The sequence below is a fragment of the Myotis nattereri genome, assembly GCF_964212035.1.
Source record: "Myotis nattereri genome assembly, chromosome: 2".
Classification (NCBI taxonomy): Eukaryota; Metazoa; Chordata; class Mammalia; order Chiroptera; family Vespertilionidae; genus Myotis; species Myotis nattereri.
In genome coordinates this window covers 212,236,032-212,251,476 of record NC_138076.1, presented here as the reverse complement: position 1 = coordinate 212,251,476, position 15,445 = coordinate 212,236,032, and the positions used below count along the sequence as shown (strand labels likewise).

General features: G+C 58.4%; 1 long non-coding RNA gene across 1 annotated transcript in view; it reads left to right on the top strand.

Annotated features, from left to right (window-relative positions):
* Positions 1 to 15,445, top strand: part of LOC308512891 — a 77,686-nt gene continuing 62,241 nt past the window's right edge. Inside the window, exon 1 of the long non-coding RNA XR_013995493.1 lies at positions 1 to 103. This is a non-coding gene — a long non-coding RNA (uncharacterized lncRNA). The remainder of the gene's footprint in view (positions 104 to 15,445) is intronic.

Sequence of the window (15,445 nt, the reverse complement as noted above, 5' to 3'; positions counted from 1 at the left end):
GGCCGAGAGAGGATTTATAATATTTTCTTTCGCCGTCGACAATATTGCAAAATGTATGAAAGAGACCGCACCGCCGGGACAGGAGCGTGAGGGCGCGGGCAAGGTAAGCAGCCGGGGCAGCTCCGCCCGGCGTCGGGGGCACCGGGAAAGGAGTGGGCCCCCCGGCCCCCCGCCAACACACACACGCACACGCACACTGCGCGGCTGTCGCGGGGTCTGCGTTCGGGTCCGCGCTCTGTAGGGTCTCGGGAGCCTTGAGCGATGTGGACGCGGTTTGGTGACGAAGCATCGCTGGGTGGTGTGGACGCGGCCCCGGAGCGGGGCGTCTTCCGTGACCTGGGGCCGCCGAGGCGGTGCAGACCAGCGCCGGCGCCCCCGGGACCCCGGCTACTCCGGCTGGGACCCCAGGCAGTCCCGGCGGACCCCTAAGGCTGAGCCTGGCAGCCGGCCACCTCGCGGACGGCCAGGCGGTGGAGACGCCGACTGTGCCCACGGCACCTCTCGGACCCGGGGCAGGCGAGGCGGTGGGAACCCGCGCTGGTGGCTGGTGCCTGGCGGCTGGCGCCGCGGGACCGCGGGCAGGTGTGGACGCGGGCGGAACCGCGGGCAGGTGTGGACGCGGGCGGTGGCAGACGCGGAAAGTTTGCGCAGCGCGCGCAGCGGGCGGCGGAGCGGGTCTGGGCGCCGCTGGAGGCGCCGCGCTGGGGGCTGCGCCCCGCCGCACCCCACGTGGGGCCTCCCCGGGTGCAGGGTTCCGGGAGCCCAGAACCCGGCCTCCGCTGCTGCAGAACGGAGTCCTCTAGGGAACCCAGAGGAGATGGACTGAGCCTTGCAGACAAGTTCGCCAAGCACCCGCTCTGCCAGCTCCGAGGGGGGAACCCGAGGGACCAGCGTGGGGTCCCCACACCCTCCGCTAACAGCTGAGGGAGGCAAACCCGGGCTGGTCCAGCCCAGAGCCCAGCTGCTTCTCTCCCTCCACTTCCGCCTCAATGAGGAGAAAGGGGGCCAAATGCGGTAGTGTGTGTGTGTGTGGGGGGGGCGGGGGGCGGGGGAGGGTGCAGATGGGACTGGGGGTGTGTGGGAAGGCCCTGGATTGGGACCCCTGGATCTGCCTCCCGCTGCCTCTTTGTGGCTCCAGGTGGCCCCACAGTACCAGCCAAGGGAATGGATGGAGGAGGGAAGACAGTGGTGGAGAGGGAGAGTGTGGTGCATGTGATGCTACTGCCCACCTACCTCATCCCCAGGGGTGCTGTGCTGGGGGCAGATGGGGTGACTGCATCTCATCTCCCGCTGCTCTCTGTCTTTTGCCCCCTTCTCACTCCCACACCCTCCTAGTCTTGGTGGTTCCTCCTACCACAGGTCTTTTGCACATGTTATTTATTTATTAATTATTATTTTAAAAAATATATATTTTTTATTTCAGAGAGGAAGGGAGAGGGAGAGAGAGAAACATTCATGATGAGAGAGAATCATCTATTGGCTGCCTCCTGCACACCCCCTACTGGGGATCAAACCCACAATCCTGGCATGTGCCCTGAGGGGGAATTGAACTGTGACCCGATTCATAGGTCAGTGCTCAACCACTGAGCCACACCAGCCGGGCTGCTGTTTATTTTTGGATCAACAAGTAGCCGTGAAACATCTGTGTCTTAGGCATGGCAGCTCAGTGGCGAATAGGACAGACCCAGTCTCTGCACTCTGGGACTTCCAGAACAGAGCAGGGACATAGCTGATAAACACAGCCAGGAAGGGAATGGGCACAGGGACGGGAGGCAGCCTGGGTGGGCATCAGGGAAGGCTTCTCTGTGGAGGTGACAGTGAGCCACAGGGATTAAGGCCTCCTCAGCCTTTGGGCCCCGGAATGTTCTCTGACTCCCCCTGACCTGACGCTTCCCTAGGACGACAGGGTCTCGTCGTCTGGGGCCACTCCTTCCAGGGACATTTTTATGTCATTATTGGATCAATGTCCCCCCTCCCCCCGCCCCCCATTGTAAGTGCCATGAGGGCACGACCTGAATCTCTTCTGGGTAAATGGTAGGCAAAGCCAGTGAAGAATGAGTAGAATTTCCCCAGAAAGACGGGAGCCGCTCAGCCAGCTCAGGCGTCCAGATGACCCATTCCCCTTCACTGGCCTGAGTCTTGGGCTCCACTCGCCATTTGCCATTCACAGGAACAGAGGAAAAGAAAACAGCTGGTGGGGCGGAGAGCAGGGAGAGGCCTGACGCCGATGGCCCACTGACCTGCCCAGGCTGGCCCCGGGAGTGGACCTGCCCAGGCGGGAGAAGGGGGCCTGGACAGTGCCTGTCCTCTTAGCTCAGACCAGCCTGCTCCTCATCCTCCCGCCCCAAGCCTTCCAGTGAGACTCTGGGAGAAGGTTGGGGGCCAGCAGGCCCCCCAGGATGGCCAGGGCTCAGGGCCAGACAGTAACTGCCTGGCCTCCACCTCCCCGCTCCCACCCAGGGCAGACAGTACCCTGGGCAGCGCCTCTCTGACCTAGAGTCAGGCCTCATACTGCCAGGCGACCTGCAGCTCATTTAAATCCTGGCCGGAAAGTAAGAATCAGGCCCAGAGGGACCGACTTATTTTTATTTTTTGTTGTTGCTCTGCTCAGTGAATGTCTCCTGGCTGGCGCTGTCAGACCTGCGCGCCTGGCACTTTTCCTGTGGCAGACTATGCTCTCAGAGGTGCCCGGGAGAGCTCTTAGAGCCCCCCCCCCCCCCCCCGCACTTCAGGGGGTTGGGCGGCCTCCATTCACGCGGGCTAGAGGAGCGTCTACATGCTTTATTCAGCCTCTGGCAGGGACAGAATACAAGCAGCTCCCCCCTCACCCAGTCATTCAGCCTCCTGGCTGGAATTGCTTTAAAAAATTTAATTTGCAATGATTTACTTCCTTCTGTTCTGTGGGGATCACCAGCTTTTAAAATATGTGTTTAAATCGGATTCACAGCTCCCCGAGCAACTTTAACTGCCTCCCCCCATCCAGCAGAGAGAGAGCACTGGATTCGGAGTCAGTGACCAAGTTCCGCTAATGACTTGGTCTGAACCTCTGACAACTGCTGTGTGACCTTGGGCAGTTACTTAACCTCTCTGCGCCTCCACTAGCTCCTCTGGAAACTGAGGTTAATGATAATCCTTCCCTCACAGGGTGATGAAAGGATTCAGTTAGCTAGCGTCCAGGGAAGGGCTGTGCCATGCCAGGCCCGTGTTCTCTGTTCCCCAGGACTGGCTGCCCGCTGGTTAGCCTGGTGACCTTGGGCGGGCCTGGTGACCTTGGGCGGGCCATGCAGGCGCTCCTGGCCCCCAGTTTTCAAATCTGAAAAGCACAGGGTTTGTTCCAGGTCCGTGGTCGGCAAACTGCGGCTCTCGAGCCACATGCGGCTCTTTGGCCCCTTGAGTGTGGCTCTTCCTAAGCCTTAGGAGGACCCTAATTAAGTTAATAACAATGTACCTACCTATAGAGTTTAAGTTTAAAAAATGTGGCTCTCAAAAGAAATTTCAATCGTTGTCCTGTTGATGTTTGGCTCTGTGGACTAATGAGTTTGCCCACCACTGTTCTAGGAGAGGAGGCCACAGAGCCCCCCGCCTCCAGCCCTGAGCCCCCCCACTCACCTCCTCCTACCCTCTGCCAGACTCTTCCCCCCGCCCCCCCTCTTTTCATCATCAGAGCACTAGGTTCTAATCGGACCTGGCCCCTCCCCAGCAGCCTCCCCTCCTGGCTCCCAGTGCAGTCAGAGGGTTTGGGCCTCAGGGGCCTGCCGTGCTTGGCTCATTTTCAGGAGCAATTATTAGCTGTGATGTCACAGGCCCCGGCGGTGGCCTCCGTGGGCGTGTGGCCAGGCCTCCTGAAGTCAGGACTCTGCTAGGCTGTGGCCTGCGGGGCTCCCCCAGGCCCGGGAGTCCCCATCGCGGGGGTGGGAGCAGCTTCCCGGGCAGAGCCAGCCCCGTTTCTGTACTTCATGCTCCTGCCGCCTGGAGTCTGAGTGTGAATTAGTTCTACCCTGGGCTTTCGCTGGCAACTGTCTGTAGCTGGGAGGCGAGGGGCTTTGTCAGGAAGAACAAAGCTGTTGGGTGGTTTGCTGGTTGGGGAAGCTCGCTCCTGGGGGAGGGCTCCGTGCTCCTCGGTGCCTCTGGTCTCCGTCCTCAGACTCGCTGGCTTTGTTTGGGGCTTTGAAGCCCCGTGGCTCACGAGTCACATATGTTTGTGCGTGTGTTGGCTGAGGGTTTTTTTCCCCCCTCCTTTTTGGCTTCCATCGTGTATTCTGTGGAAGCTAATTCCAGGGACTGAACTTTTCAAATCACTGCTTCAACAGCTTTTAAAAATCTGGACCTAGTTACTCCTGTCATCCATGTGTAAAGATTCAGAAAAAAATTCCAAATCCGAGGGTGGGCAGCCCGGAGGATTACGGCTCCTGGCAGCGTGCACTCACCGTCGACCCGAGGTCAGAGCCAAAATGTCGAGCGCCTCCTGGGACGGGAGGGGGGGCGGGTGTCGGGGAGCATGGTCTGCTCGCTGCCAGACATCTGGATATTTAGAAAACATCTGGGTGGCTGGATTTTTCAGGTTCTGCCTGACATTTAATATCACAGACACTGAGCCTGCCTCCAGTCCCCTGCCTCCCAAACACACCCAGCCCCTCCCCACCCCTTCCTGCCGGGGAAGCGGCATCCATTCCTGCCGTCCCCCAGCGTTTCCCCTACCGGAAATCTGATGGGCTTATGACATCATGGCTGGCTGCTGAGCGATGAAGTGGATGCCACAAAGAAATCCGACATATCAGATGGATTCTGAAATCAGTTTCCCTCTGGCCATGGTTACAGGCACGGAGTCAGGAGGATGTGAGCTTTGTTAAAAAACAAAACAAAACACAAAAAACCCAAAAAATAAACCTGAGCCTTGCCCCGTATGGAAGACCATTTTTTTAAAAAGCAAACAGATCTTTTGGACGTCGTCCTATTTTAGCAGAGATGCTGGTGTTTATGAGACAAGAGCAGCTAATGAATCAGACCTGAGCTGCGCGTGAGCAGCTCCTTTCTGTTGAGTTTTTGTCCTTATTCCCTAAGAAAGGAGCGGTGCAGCTCCCTCTTTACCTTGTTATTCAAATAGGATAGCTGGTTTTTTTGTTTTTTGTTTTTGCCAATAAGATTCACAGGGTAAATTGCTGGTTTATGTTTTCCCAGGAATCCATTTTTATGAAGTGACCGTGGGCCTGACCCAGTCTGCAAACATTGCATTTTCCTCTGCTGGGCTTCCTGGCTGTGGAACTGTTAGGGACGCAGCTCAGTCTGCTTTCCAGTCTCCTCTCCGCAGGGCAGGGCCAGACCAATGGGCCAGGCATTTCATGGGATGAAAAACCTCTTTGAAAGGACAAAGTCTGAAGAGGAAGGACAGGTAGGGGCCCCTGACAGAAGCCCCAGGGCAGCCTTGGAGGGGGATCCAGTGTCTTCCCCCTCCCCAAAGGGGTACGAGGACCTCAGAATAGCCCCCGCTGATAGCTCACCCCTGATGCAGGCCCAGGCCACAGGGAGCACAGGGTTGCAGGTATCGTGCCTGCCAGGCCCTGGCACAGGCATCTGGAGTCTAATACCTGCATTGGCGTCCCAGATCCTGTAGACAAGCTGTGAGGTCCTGGACCAGTCACATCACCCCTTAGTCTCGGCCCATGAATGGGCCCAGTGACCCTACCCTGCCAGCTGGATGCTCCCCGATGCCCAGTCCCTTCAAAGGGCTCTGGGTCCCTCTCAGATCAGGAGAGGCCAGTGTAGATTCTGGAGCCGAGTCCACTGGCTGGGTTTGCATCCTAACTCTGCAGGCCACCACCTGCATGATGACACGGATCGGTGCGATGTTCTCTGTGCCTTGGTTTCCTCATTTGTCAAACCATAATAATAATAGGACCAACCTCATACCAACCTCCTGGGCTGCTGGAGGACTGGCGTAGTGAGCAACAGCAAGTGCCAGCTGTTGCTGTGAGCTGTGCCTCTGAACCCGCAGGCAGGTGCCGGATAGGACTGTTGGGCCTGGGAGGGGAGGGTGTGTTAGACTGAGCACAGGTGGATGATAACCAAGGACTGAATGGAACAGCCCTCATCTCTCTGCACAGAACTTTCCATGGCTCCCCATCGCCCAAAGGGGATAAAGTACCCCTCCTTATCTGGGCCCCTGGTGCCTCACACTCAGGCCTTGTGCACTGCTCTTCTCTGCCCTGTCTGTCCGTCCTCCCGGGAGGCGGGGCATACCGCCTTCTCTGGATGCAGTACAGCGGGTGGGTCTTGTTATTGAGCACCTGCCATCACCTTATTCTGGGCACTTTACATGGCTTAACCCACTTGGTCCTCACACCAATCCCTGTAGGGCATATAGTCATTCCTATTTTAGAGGCAAAAGCGGATAGCTCAGGGCTTATTCTGTCCAAGGTCCCAGAGCCTAGATGGGAGCCAGGGGTCAGCCTGAGAGGGGAGAGAAGTCTGCCTGGAAGAGCATGGTCAGCAGGGGGAACAGAATGTGCAAAGACATGGGCCTTTCTCCCAGGCTGTATTTCTCCAGTCCCTTCCTCAATGAGCAGAGAGGCAGGCAAGACAATGATGGGGGTGGCCTGCATGTCCCCAGTATGGGCCAGGCCTGGGGCGTGCTCAGTTCTGCATTCAAGGAGCTGCCAGAGTTTGGCCTCACACTCTGCTGAGAGATACAGCCCTAAGAGGTAGGTCCCCTTTGAGGCTGGAGAAGCCACTGTTCAGAGCAGAGGGGTACCAGCAGCTACATCAGCACATAGCTGACGGATGGATGGCCAGTGAAGGACTTGAACCCAGCCCTACCTGGCCCCACCCCCTTTAGCAAGACCCAGCTACATCCTTTGGGTGGGCTGCCTGAGCTGGTGTCCGTTCTGGGGGAGCCAGGATCTTGCAGATAAAAGCCACTCGTGACTGCGATGGAGCCCTGCCCCCACCACAGGGGTCTCAGATCAAGGCCACTTCCTCCTTTGGGCAGGTGAGTCAGGCCCCTGGAAAGTTCTCAGAGCCTCTCTCCTTGGTTAGAGCTTCTCTGAAGACTCTGGAATGTTCTAGGCTTATTGACTCCCTACAACCTCAGCACCGCCCCTCACGCAGGGGCTGTTCTTATCCCCGTTTTCAGCTCAGGACGCCGAGCTCAGGGAGGAGCAGTGACCTGAGGGAGGCCCAGTGGTGGGCTGGGCTGTCCTGTGCTCACTGTGTGACGGCTGCTGTGGGGACAGAGGGCCTGGCTCCATGTGCTGCTGAGAGCTGGTGCCCACGGTGGGAGTTTCAGGGGCCAGTCTCAGCTCACACTGAGAAGCGGTTTCTTCCAGTTGCCCAAGAGGGAGTCTGCAGGAGCGAGCCCCCTGTTATCACTGGAGTTCAGCAACCTCTGCACGTGGGGGAGGGCAGATTAAGGTCAGAGGGGCTTAAGTCCAAGTTCCTTCAACCTCTCCAAGACTCAGTTTCTTTATCTGGGAAACGGGGATATGACTACCCAGCTGCCAGCTAAGGCAGTTAAGGGGCCCTTTCTGGCCCATAGGAGGTGCCTGGTAAGTGCCACCGTCCGCTCCTGGAGCGCCCACGCTTCCCCTGTGACAGGCTCTGAGCACAGAGTGGGGAAGGGGCCACCGCCAATAGCCCTGCCCTGTGGAGCAGGCCCCTGCTGCCTCCCTGTCTGGGGAGCTGGAGGTCCAGGCCGGGGAGGGCCAGCCCCTGACATCTGCCTCTTGGTCTCGCCTGTCAGCTGGACTGGGTCATGGCCAGCCCCTTGAGTAACTGGGAGGCCCTGCAACGACCTTTGGCAAGCATGGTTTTGAGGGCAGACTCAGGTCTCTTGCCACCACCGACTCTGGCCTCCGGGAGGCGGAGCTCCCATTTCAACTTTGGAGTAACCTCTCTGCTCCAATCACCCAGGCTGCCCTGGAGCCTCCCGCTTTCCTTGGCTTCCTGGCTCCCCAGCCGGGGGATGGCTCTCGGGACCCAGTGGGCTCTGTCATGGTGCTCCAGGCAACTGATGTTTGTTGAGCCGGTAGTGACTCTGTTAGGGGCTTTCCTTGCTTCACTCGAATAATTCTTGAGCCCTGGCCCGTGTGGCTCAGTCCGTTGGAGCGTCATCCCGTGCTCTGAAGGGCCGCAGGTTCCATTCCTGGTCAGGGCATGTACCCGGGTTGCAGGTTCGATCCCCTGGTATGTCCGAGCCTTCATGTCTTTAAGTCCCTGCTTGGTGGTGTTGCTTGCCAGCCCCTTCCTGGGCCGCCTCTCTCAAAACCCTCCTTCCCCAGTGTTCCCACAGCCCCAAGCGCTGCCTCGATTTGCGCAGTGACCCAGGGCGTGCAGCTTTCTGTTCTGTCTGAGTGTGGTGGGAAGTTCCTCTTTTCGGATCCTGGCTCTGCCACGGGGTGACCGCCGGCCAGTTACTTCCCCTCTCTGTTTTTTCATTTGACTGTGGCAGCCCCAACTCACCGGGTCCTCTAAGGGCCTGAGTGAGACTGTGCTGATAAGGCAGCAAACATGTGCCTCTGAAAGTCAGCCAGCTGGACACCCGGTCAAGCACATGATCGTTATTAGTGGTGAGTCCCTGGGGGGCGAGGCTTTGTGTCTGGGGCCCTGTTCACGGCCAGGCAGAGATGGGGCTCAGTGGTGCTTCTGGAATGAATGGGCAGCTGCTTCTCCTGTGCCCGTGCGAGCTCTCATGACAAGGCCGGGAGCCTAAAGTGACCATGTATGAATGCCTCCATCATCTTGTTTAATCTCGACCACATTAAACCCATTTGGCAGATCATGTCATTGAGGCTCAGGCAGACTGGGCCGCCGGCCTGAAATCCAGTGAGTGAGCGGCTCTGGTACTGGGGTCTGGCTGCCTGTGCTGTGCGGTGTGCTGGTTAGGACTGTGGCCTGCTGTGCCCCTGGCCGAATGGTCCAGACACTCTCTCCTCTCCGTCCTGGGTGCCCTCCCCATCTCTAGGCCACCCCTTGAGCTCACTGAGGTGAGATGACATGGATTTGGGGGCCCACAGCGATCTGTCTGTTCATGAGTCCTGCACCTTACATAACATGCACACATGTGTGCACACATGAGCACAAGTACACACACATGCACACACGTGACCTCCAAGGCCAACGGGTTCCCCCAGGTCTCCAGAGCCATGTCTCTGCGGCCACAAGCCACGTGAAGTCCCCGTGAGGGTGCGGGGAGCCGGCACAGCTCACGGACCTTTGCCCTCCGTCCTCCCTGCTCGCGCTGGAGCTCACACGGCGCGGGGCTCACCGGTCGGAGGGGCTTGGAGACTCTCCGCCCTTGGCTCAGTGTCCGGGGCCAGCCAGCCGCACTGGGCCCGGCACCAGGCAAGCCTGGGACCTCGCTGGGGGCCTTGGGCACCTCCGCGCTCGTTCCTTCATCCGTTCGTGGCCCTGCCACCCCAGTCAGTCCGCTCTGTCTGCCCAGCCAGGTGGGTGGAGGCTCGGGTAGGGAAGTGGGGGGTTCCTGGGGGAAAGCAGGAGGATGTCCACTGGGGCCCAGGGGTGGTGTTTGGAGGAGTCCCGGCTGCTGCGGAAGGTGCCGTGTCAGTGGCTCGGAACCAGTCCTGGTTGTCTTCCCTTGAGCTCAGCTTGGAGCCACTGTGGCTGTGCCCATCCTGGCGGCCTCTGAGAGAGGGTGGGCAGCCGGAGGGTGAGGGAGGCAGTCCCTGGGGGCTGCTGGGCAGGGATAAAGACAGTGATGGGGTAGGGAGGACCTGTGTGGGGGTTGAGCCTGGGCAGGGGGCCCAGGAGGAGCAAACCAGGCCCCTGAAAGGTCCATTCATTCATTCATTCATTCATTCATCCATCCATTCTGCATACGTGCCCCGCAGATCCTGTGCTCAGTTCTGGGCACACAGCAGTGGACAAGACCCCTGCCTTCACGGCGACCACATTCTGATTGAGGAACACAGACAAAAAATTAAAATAAGAAATATTGAAAGTGAAATATATTATTGTCCAGAGTGATAAGTGCTAAGAAGAAAAATAAAACAGGAAAGGGAAACAAGGGGTGAATTTAAAAAAAAAAAAAAATAGGTGTCCGAGAAACTCTAATTGAGAACGTGACCTTTGAGCAAAGGCTGCAGGGAGGTGAGGGGCGAGTCAGATGGCCCTCTGGGGAAGAGCATTCAGCCCACGGAACAGCCAGAGCACAGGCCTGGAGCTGGAGGAGGCTGGCCTGGTGGGGGACGAGGTGGGGGACCAGGAGGAGGCAGGGAGGGAGGGGAGGGGGGAGCAGATGAGCTCAGAGAGGAAATGGGGGCCAGATGGTGAGGCCTCCTGGACTCACCATTTAAAAGGATCCCTCTGGCTGCTGCTTTGAGAATAGACTGGGGGAGGGGCAAGGGCAGCACCAGCAAGACGAATGGGAGGCTGTTGAAAATAATCTAATAGGATTTGCTGATGGAGTGTGTGTGTGTGTGTGTGTGTGTGTGTGAGAGAGAGAGAGAGAGAGAGAGAGAGAGAGAGAGAGAGGAGGTGTTGAGGCTGACTCCAGTGAGTTCTGGTCCATTTGCTGGCCTAGAGGCTCAGAGGAGGCCTTCAGGGAGGCTATGGTGGTTCTTTCCCGCCCATGGTGGGCTCCGTGGACCCCAGCCCAGCCCCAGGAAGGGCCACCCTCTCTGTGCTCTGGGCTGCAGCTGGACTTCAAGTGGTCCATGGAACGATATGAACCCTCCCCACGCGTCCTCCTACCCATCCATTCACCCACACATCAACCCGCCCTCCTCCCGTCCCTCCCTTCCTTTCCATCCTCCATCCCTCTTCCCACCTGTCCATGAGCTGGACAGACAGGTCCCCGCCCTCGAGGATTCGACATCCAGTGTGCCTGGGCTGGAAGTAACGTCTCCACGGGGCAGAATGAGGCCAAAGAATACTCTTAATTCCTTTCAATTTCAGGCCACTCGACACATTTATGACTACATGTGATTTGATTGTTAAGTATTTCTAAGTCATTTCAAATGAAGTCACTTTCACTAAAAACTCTGGTCAGGTCATGCCTCCTGGTTCAGGTTCCGGAAAAGCCTGGCAGAGTTGAGGGCTCCATGCTGGCAGGGCTCAGGGAGGGCGGGGTCTGAGGGGGTGGCCTTCATACCCGGCAGAGAGGGGGAAAGGGCATAGTGAGCCCCGAAGCATGGGGTAGGGGAGGATGTGTGGAACAGGTGGTGTGTGGGGGTGGGAGGAGCTGGGTCCTACTCTCCAGATGTGGACTAAGGCCATGGCCTTCTCCGGGCCTCATGTCCAGCGTTGTGCTGCTGGTCCATCCCCTGTAGAGCAGGCAAAGGGTCCTTCTGGAACCGGAGTCTGTCATGCTGCCTTCCTCATCCCCGTGGTTTCCCACTGCCTGGAGGAAAGCCCTCCTGGCACAGGCCCTCCTCAGCCCACCTGCCCCCTTTGCAGCCCGCCCTCCCGACATCTAGCCTCAGACTGGGCTTCTTGTTCTTGCTTCACTCATTTGGCTAAGGTGCACTGTGCACCTCCTCCATGCTGGCACCATGATTGCATCGAAGGCTGGGGACTGTGAGAGGAAAGAGAATCAGTCATGGAGTCTGGGATCAAGTATCTGAGCTGAGATCCAGAGGCTGAGCAGCAAGTGGGGAAAGAAGGGATCGCTAGAGCTTCAGGAAGAGGGGACGCTAGAGCAAGGCCGAGGCAGGCCTCAGCCAGACCACATCAGGGCATCCGCTACCTCGTACCCCACCATTGTCCCAGCTTGGGAGGGGCAGGGGCTGAGCCCGGGCAGGTGGCAGGGCCAACTCTTGGGGGCCTATGGGGTAGATTGAGATGTAGGGACCCTATCATTTAAAAAAACTAGCTTTCTTCAGATACAACTCACATACAATTCACCCTTTAAAGTATACAGTCCAGTGGTTTTAGTATATTCATAGAGCTGTGCAACCATCACCACTATCTAATTCCAGAAGAGTGCTATCATCCTCCAGAGAGACAATGTACCCGTTAGCAGTCACTCTCCATCCCCTACTCCCAGCCCTTGGTAGCCACTCACCTGTTTCTTGTCTCCATGGATTTGCCAGTTCTGGACGTTTCATATAAATGGAAGCAGACGATCTGTGGCCTTTGTGCCTGGCTGCTTTCACTGAACATCATGTGTTGTTGTTGTTGTTGCTGTTATTTTTTTCTGACTGATTCGTTCATGTTGTAGCATGAACAGTACTTCATCCCTTTTTATGGCCAAATAATATTCCTGTGCGCCGATATGCCTCACGTCCACGCTTTGCTTAGCCGCCGTCCGTTGGTGAGCATTTGGGTTGTTTCCATGTTGGGGCTGTTGTGAACAATGCTGTGACACACATTCTGTGCAAGTTGAGTGGACACAGGTGTTCATTTATCCTGAGTAGATGCCTGGAGGTGGAATTAGGGGTTTTAGAGTAACCCCCCCCTTTTTTTTAAAAATTGATTTCAAAGAGGAAGGAAGAGGGAAAGAGATAGAAACATCAATGGTGAGAGAAAATCATTGATTGGCTGCCTCCTGCACGCCCCACACCAGGGATCGAGCCGCAACCCAGGCATGTGCCCTGACCGGGAATCGAACTGTGACCTCCGGGTTCATAGGTCGACGCTCAACCACTGAGCCACCCCAGAGTAACTTGTTTAACCTTTGGAGGAAAGGGTTTCCACAGCGGCTGCACCAGTTCGCATCCCCCGCGGCAGCACTGAGGGCTCCGGTTCCCCCGCATCCTCGCTAACCCTTGTCATCGCCTGTCGGGGTGATAGCCATCCCGGCGGGAGCGAAATGGTACCTCCCGTGGCTTTGACTAATGACTGGTGATGCGGGCATCTTTCATGTGCTTATTGGCCACTGTACGTCTTCTTTGGAGAAATGTCTGTTCCTATTCCTCGGCCATTCTCACATTGGTTCCTTGTCCTCTTATTGTTGCGTGGGAAGAGTTCTTTGTATTCCTGGCTACAAGTCCCCTATCAGGACAAAGGACCTGGGACCCCAGGCCAGGGTGCGGGGCCCCCCGGCCTCCCTGGGCTCTGGGCTCCTGGTCCCGGGTCTGTCCCGAGGCCTCACAGGGGTTACTCCGCCTCCAGCGGCCTGAGTCCACCGCTGACCCACTCACACACCGCAGGGCAAGCCCTTCCCCAGGACGCTGGCGCCTCCGCCTGCCAGGGCTCAGCCCCGCAGCTGGCCTTCACATCCAGGAAGCAGGAAGATACCGCTCCTTTCAGAGCCGCCACCTGTTCCGTGCTGTGACACCGCCACACGCACCGCTGTGGCCGATCAGCCGCCTCTGGCTGGGCCCAGAGGTCGGCCCCAGGCTTCCCCAGCCGCCGCCTGATGGGCAGGCGGGTGGGGGGGGGGAGGGCGGGGGGCGGGGGACACAGGCCTGGGCTGCGGGAGGGCCACCCGCCAGGCCGCCGCAGCCCCTCGGGCCAGGCCCTCCCTCGTCCTGCTTATTTAAACTTTCCTGAACTTTCCGCAGCTTGTAAGTTGAGATCCCATAACTTTGAGAATCAAGGGACATGGTAAGAAAACAAACCCTGGCCACGGCTGCTGGCTGAGTTGGCGCAGACGTTTGGGGGCTCCTTTCTCGGTGGCTGCCCAGCGCTGCGGGCTGGGCTGAACTCTTAGGAGCAGCGCGCACGGGTCTGTCGCATGGGGTCTCAGCTCCCCCTGCTACCCTTTGGGCTGGGGTGTTTGCCCACGAGCAGCCTCCAGCCTTCTGCCACTGCAAAGCAGCTGCCCTCCGAGGACAAGTGACCAAGAAGGCGAGGGGCCTGGCGATTAGGGAGAGGGGCCAGCCCAGCTGGGGGCCTGCGGTGCAGCCTCCGAAGCTGGGAGGGGCCTGGGGGAGGATGGGGGGGGGAGTCTGAACTGTCCTCAAAGAGGGCTGGGATTCCCAAGGCAGGGAAGGCACCAGCAGGAAGCCTGCACACAGGCTGGCACTCGGGACTGGCGGGCACTGTCTTCCGGGGATGGAGAGAAGCAGGTGAGAAGCCAGCTGGGGCTGAGGGTCCCTGGCCGCGAGCCCACCTCCCTGGGGGCGCTCCCACACGTTAAGGAGCCCTCTGGTTCCCTCTCTAACCTTTGCTGCACAGCGGGGGTCTGGTTCGGACCCCTCCCCTCAAATCCCCTCAAGCCCCACCAGCAGCGCTCTCCCAGGAGACATCAGGGTCCAGAGAGTAGTTTTCTCCTTCGCAGGATTGGGCCTCAGGGCTTGCTCCTCGCTCCTGCAGCGCCCCAGCTGGGCCTGCCACCCGCCACCTGCCACCCGCCCACGTGGCCCCCCCTCTGCCCCTGCTGGCGCGGCTCTGGCAAGCTCTGAGCCCGAGGCCCTCTGCTCACTGATTAGGAAGCAAGCAGCCGGTGGGCTCCGGAGCCAGAGCGAGAGATTTATTGTGGGTTTTAGGGGGCGTTTAGGAGCGATGTGATAATGTCTGTGAACGCACTTTGTAAACTGTAACGGGGGAGTGCCGTGCACACGTGAGGGACTGTGGCTGGGGAGGAGCAGGAGCCCAGCCCCCAGATGACACCCTGGGGCTCACCCGGGAAGCCCCTCCAGCCCCCGGGGGCGGAGAAGCCCTGCCGGGCCCTAGGGTGGCAGTCCCAGGCTGCATGCGCTGGAACGGGCCCTCCCGGGCCTGCAGGCCTGTCTGTCACCAGGCAGCTCTGGAGTGAGCCGTGAGCCAGAAAATTGCCAGGGTCCCTCCCTCGTTGAAGAGACCCAGTTGCACAGCAGTGATGGTGCCATGCTTCCTGCTGCAGAGCAGGAAGGACTGTGGCCTCCTGGCCGCACTCTGGGGGAGCTGAGATGACAAGGGGACGACAGCAGCTGGACCGGGCTGTCTTCTCAGGAGGGGAGCTGCCTGTAGGCGGGGGCAATACCATCACATCCTTCTAGCAAACTGTGACCATCTGAGAAGCATTTTCCAGCGGCAAAGGTTTGTTGAGCACCCACTATCTGCTTGGCACCGCTCTAGATGCTGGGGGGACAGCAGGGACCAGGGCAGTCAAAAAATCTCCATCCTCACAGCGCTTATAAACAAAGGTAAATGAAGACAATTTTAAATACTGATCCTGTTACAGAGACAGTAAAATGGGAAAACTGGGAGCTACTGAAGCTAGAGGGGCCAGGAAAGGCCTCTCAGCGGGCCTCCTCGCCCCTCTCTCCAGGTGGGCCCTTCTCCGCGGCCTCCAGGATAATCCTGGACTCTGAGGGCTCAGCTGGTGCCCCCCTCACCTGCCCATCACTACTACTAAGGCTTGTCAGCTAGGCACACTCGGGGCTCCCAGGCCTGCAGTCCGGGCTGCTCTGGCCCTTGAGCACGGGACTGGCTGCCTCTATTGACCCAGAGAGTAATGAGAAGGGAGCTCATGCTCTTTGAGAATGACTGGTGCTGGGCACTGTTTGAAATATCAGACCTGAGTTATCTGACTTAACCCCCAACACAACCAGATGATGTGGGAAAT